The following is a 4824-nucleotide window of genomic DNA, read 5'->3' as shown; positions in this document are numbered from 1 at the left end:
AGGGGACAGGAGGGGAGGGCGCGCGGCCAACCCCGCCCACCCCCGCGCTCCGCTGCTGGCGGGAAGTTGGGACATGCTGGGGTCGCCCCCCTCAGAGATGCCTAGGGCTGCGCAGGAAACCCTGGAGGCTGGGGACGCGCCTTTCCAGGCCTCTGGGGTCCGTTTCGCACAACTTTCAGAAATCTAAGAATTCCTCCCTCTCCGAAGTTCGACAAAAGCCCCAGAGTTGGAGCTAACACAAAGCCCGCCCAACTTTCCAGGGGTGATCCCCACCCCCAGGGCGTTTCTTCCTAAGCGCTTTAGATTGCTGGTAACAAAAGGACCAGTGTTCCCCAGCCCCTAATACCTTTATATAATCAAAGGTGGTTTTCTCAGAGTCAGAAAACTCGGCGATTGAGACCAAAAATGGGGCAGAGGAAAAGAACCATTTAGCTCCTGCCTGCCGGGAGGCTTTTGCAACTTGAGAAATGTTGATTTCACCATAGTTTTCTTCTCTCCCAAGGCAAGATGGTGAGACAAGGTGGTCAGTTTATGGCTACAAAGGTAAAGCTGAGTTTCAATCCCAGCCACTGCTGAGTTCCACGTTGAAAAAAATAAAAAAGTCCAAAGGTCTAATCGCTGATGTGTAATGTATGTGTCAGGTGGAACCACTCACTGAGTTTCTCAGGCCAAATGGCCAACCCAGCCCAAGAATTCTGCTTCTCTTTTCCTTTTACTAATTGTGCATTATCTTCATGAAGGACCATTGGGACATTTTAATGTTGTTCCCTAACCGTCCGGCATCTGAGTTTAGTGAGGGTATTAGCTACCTATTACTGTATAAAAAATTACCCCAAAACTAAGAAGCTTAAAACCACAAACAACTTCTGTGGGTCAGAAATCCAGGAGCATCTTAGCTGGCTGGCTCTGGCTGAAAGTCTCCCCAAAACTTCAGCCAAGCTGTTAACTGAGGCTGCAGTCATCTCAAGACTGGCCTGGAACTGAAGGATCCACTTCCACACTCATTCACATAGGTGTTGCCAGTATTTAGTTCCTCGCAGGCAGCTGGACTCAGGGCCCCCGTTTCTTGTTGTTTTTTTCCATAGTGCTAATCAGAAAATGGCAGTTTGTATCCCCCAGCACAAGTGATCCGAGAGAACGCACAAATCCAAAAATTTATTTTTTTTTTAATAAATTAAGATATGACATCCCAACACTTTTGCTCTATTACTGTTTGTGAAAACCAAAGACATAAGTCTAGTCCACAGTTAAGGGGAGGAGATAATATAAGGGCATGAATATCAAAAGGAGAGGATCATGGGGGATGATAGGGTTTTCTCTTTTTTCCATGCTTGTGGTTTTATCTCATGCATAGGAATAGATAAAACCATAAAGGCATGGAGAGGCTGGGCGTGGTGGCTCACGTCTGTAATCCCAGCACTTTGGGAGGACGAGGCAGGTGATCACCTGAGGTCAGGAGTTCAAGACCAGCCTGGCCAACATGGCGAAACCTCGTCTCTACTAAAAATACCAAAAATTAACCGGGTGTGATGGCACACGCCTGTAATCCCAGCTACTTGGGAGGCTGAGATAGAAGAATCACTTGAGCCTGTGAGGCCTAGGTTGCAGTGAGCTGAGATCATACCACTGCACTCCAGCCTGGGGGACAGAGTGACACTCTGTCTCAAAAAAAGAAAAGAAAAAAAAAAAAGCCATGGAGAAAGTCAAGAGAAATATCAGGCCATGCACAGTGGCTCATGCCTGTAATCCCAGCACTTTGGGATGCCAAGGTGGGAGGATCGTTTGAGCTCAGGAGTTCAAGACCAGCCTGGGCAACATGGTGAGACCCCATGTCTACAAAAGGAAAATAAAATACATTAGCTGGACATAGTGACACATGCCTGTAGTCCTAGCTACTCGGGAGGTTAAGGTGGGAAGATCATTTGAGCCCTGGAGTTCAAGGCTATAGTGAGTTGAGATTCAGCCACTGCACTCCAGCCTGGGTGACAGAGCAAGACCCTGTCTCAAAAAAAAGTAACATCATTCCAACAGAGGCCACCCTTGAAAAGGGCCTTAGAAGCATCCTAGGGAAGTGCTATTCTCTCGTTCTTTTCAGCAGTGATATTCCCTGCTTAATGAAGGTGGAAAAAGGAGTGCATTTGCAGCCATTTAGCCAAATCTTTCCCTGTTACCACATCACTTTCCCAAACACTTAGAAGAGATGGAGGCTGACAGTTCCATTACAGCGAGAATGCTTCTGGACTCTACGACCTTACTATTCAACGTGTGGTCCACAGACCAGTAGCCTCAGCAGCAACTGGCTGTTTGTTAGAAATGCAGAATCTCAGGCCCTGCCCTAATCTAGACCTACTGCATCAAAACCTTCATTTTACCAAAATTCCAGGTGACTGGTATACTCATTAAAGTTTGAGAAGCACTAGTAGATGAGATTCATTAACATTGGTCTTAAAACATTAATGATTAAAAGGTACTGACCAATAGGTCCTGGAGAAAGCAGCCAAAATTGTCCTGTGTTCTTGGACTGGTATGAACCAGTTTCACTAGAGAGCGACCTAGAGAGTTATCAGGCACAACATAGTTTTGATGTGAGTGGATGGTCAGCTGAGGACCAGACTAGACAAGCTGAACCCAGGACAAATGTCATCATACTCCATCACTCCAACTCCTACACGAAACTCTCCAAAAATGCCCAGAATTTAGAAGCAACTCTGGGGAAAGGATGGGGAGAACCCTGAATTGACTAAGGAAATCTGAAGTACCTATGACAAAGATAAATTTTCTGCCACAAAAAATAGGGATGCCAAAAAAATGGAAATTGCATTAGGTTTAGGGGAATAAAAACTGCATTTCTTACAAAAAACAGGCCAAATCTTGAATGTAACAGTTACAGCAGGAACGTATGCAGGCAGGTGAAATAAGGACATGAAGACTTCATTGTTTAAACCTGGATCCAATTCGCTATATATACCCATCCAGGTTAGAGGCTCCTGCAGTCTGGGTTAGAATTTGTCTAAGGTTTATGTTATCTTTTAGGTACACAGAGGTCTTTCTCTGATCCAAGTTTTCCTTCCTAATCCAGGAGTAGGCAGAATCACTCATCTCATGGGAAAGTAGGAGCCTTTGGATTGGGTAGATTTGATAGTAATGTGTGGTGCTCTAACACCAAATATTTTAAGAAATATACATGACAGCTCTTATTTTAATTCACTACCAGCATGTAGCTTGCCAGTCACACTGCACAAAGATATTCCCTGTTATAATCTGGAATTCCATGAAAGTGAAACTTAACAGAAAATCTAATCCTATACTCAAATACACAATTTTCTGTAAAATACCACTCTCCCACCCATCTGAAAAATATATCCTTCCCTCAAGGAACTGCGTATGCTACCATGAAAGGATTGTATGTATACCGGGCATCAGTATTTTTTTTTTTTTAAGACAGAATTTCACTTTTCTTGCCCAGGCTGGAGTGCAATGGCATGATCTCGGCTAACAGCAACCTCCGCCTCCTGGGTTCAAGTGATTCTCCTGCCTCAGCCTCCTGAGTAGTTGAGATTACAGGCATGCACCACCACACCTGGCTAATCTTTGTATCTTTAGTAGAGACAGGGCTTCTACATGTTGGTCAGGCTGGTCTCAAACTCCCGACCTCAGGTGATCTGCCTACCTCAGCCTCCCAAAGTGCTGAAATGGCAGGCATAAGCCACCACGCCCAGCCAGGCATCAGTGATTTTTAACATCTCCAAGGTGGTTCTCTCATGCAGTCAGAATTGAGAACCTCTGCAGACTTAGAATAGTCATTGCTCAAAGACACTGATAGTTTCCAGCCCTGATTGTCTATCAGAGTCACCTGTAACTGTAATGGGAGGGTGGTGGAGCGAGAGGGAAAGTAGAGGGCGGATGATTTGACTGTTTTGGAGCAAAGGTCAAATTCTCAGAGACCTCAAAGGGCAGGCAGGTCATATAAATGTGTGAAGAGGGCAAGGTGTCAGAGGATAAAGAAGGAAGGAACTACGGCATCTTGGAGAATGCATTCTCAATTACTAAAACACTCCAGCTAGCCGAGTCAAATGTGTCAGCCCACTGAACTGAGCCCGAGAGGTCATTATTGGTGTTGACCCGTAATGTTGACTCTGGGTTTACTTAAAGCTTAGAAATCTATTCTAACAAGTGATTCTGATTATCAGCCAGGATCGAGAACCACTCTTACGGTTTTAGATCCTTTTATTTTATTTTATTTTATTTTTTGAGATGGAGTCTCGCACTTTCGCCCAGGCTGGAGTGCAGTGGCGTCATCTCACTCTATTCACTGCAAGCTCCACCTCCCGGGTTCATGCCACTCTCCTGCCTCAGCCTCCCGAGTAGCTGGGACTATGGGTGCCCTCCACCACACCCAGCTATTTTTTTTTTTTTTTTTGTATTTTTAGTAGAGATGGGGTTTCACCGTGTTAGCCAGGATGGTCTCAATCTCCCGACCTTGTGATCCGCCCCACTCGGCCTCCCAAAGTGCTGGGATTACAAGGGTGAGCCACGGCGCCCGGCCCCTTTACTTTAAAATATATATATATATATAGTTGCTTTGTGGAAAGCAATAGGCTATCCAAATAGGACTGCAAAGATGTAGACATGATAGTACCTGATATGGTTTTGCTGTGTCACCACCCAAATCTCATCTTGAACTGTAGCTCCCATAATTCCCACAAGTTGTGGGAGGGACACGGTGGGAGATAACTGAATCATGGGGTGATTTCCCTCATCCTGTTCTCATGGTAGTGAATGAGTCTCATGAGATCTGATGGTTTTATAAGAGGAAACTCCTTT

At 45.3% G+C, this 4824-nt stretch overlaps 1 protein-coding gene across 5 annotated transcripts in view; it reads right to left on the bottom strand.

The window, feature by feature from the left end:
* The window catches only part of TBC1D1 (TBC1 domain family member 1), a 255452-nt gene that overhangs the window by 166695 nt on the left and 83933 nt on the right, over positions 1-4824 (bottom strand). The window lies entirely within an intron of this gene.

The sequence above is a fragment of the Rhinopithecus bieti genome, unplaced genomic scaffold (assembly GCF_001698545.2).
Source record: "Rhinopithecus bieti isolate Rb0 unplaced genomic scaffold, ASM169854v2 scaffold_13349, whole genome shotgun sequence".
In the NCBI taxonomy this organism is placed as follows: domain Eukaryota; kingdom Metazoa; phylum Chordata; class Mammalia; order Primates; family Cercopithecidae; genus Rhinopithecus; species Rhinopithecus bieti.
This window is presented reverse-complemented; position numbering and strand designations above follow the sequence as displayed.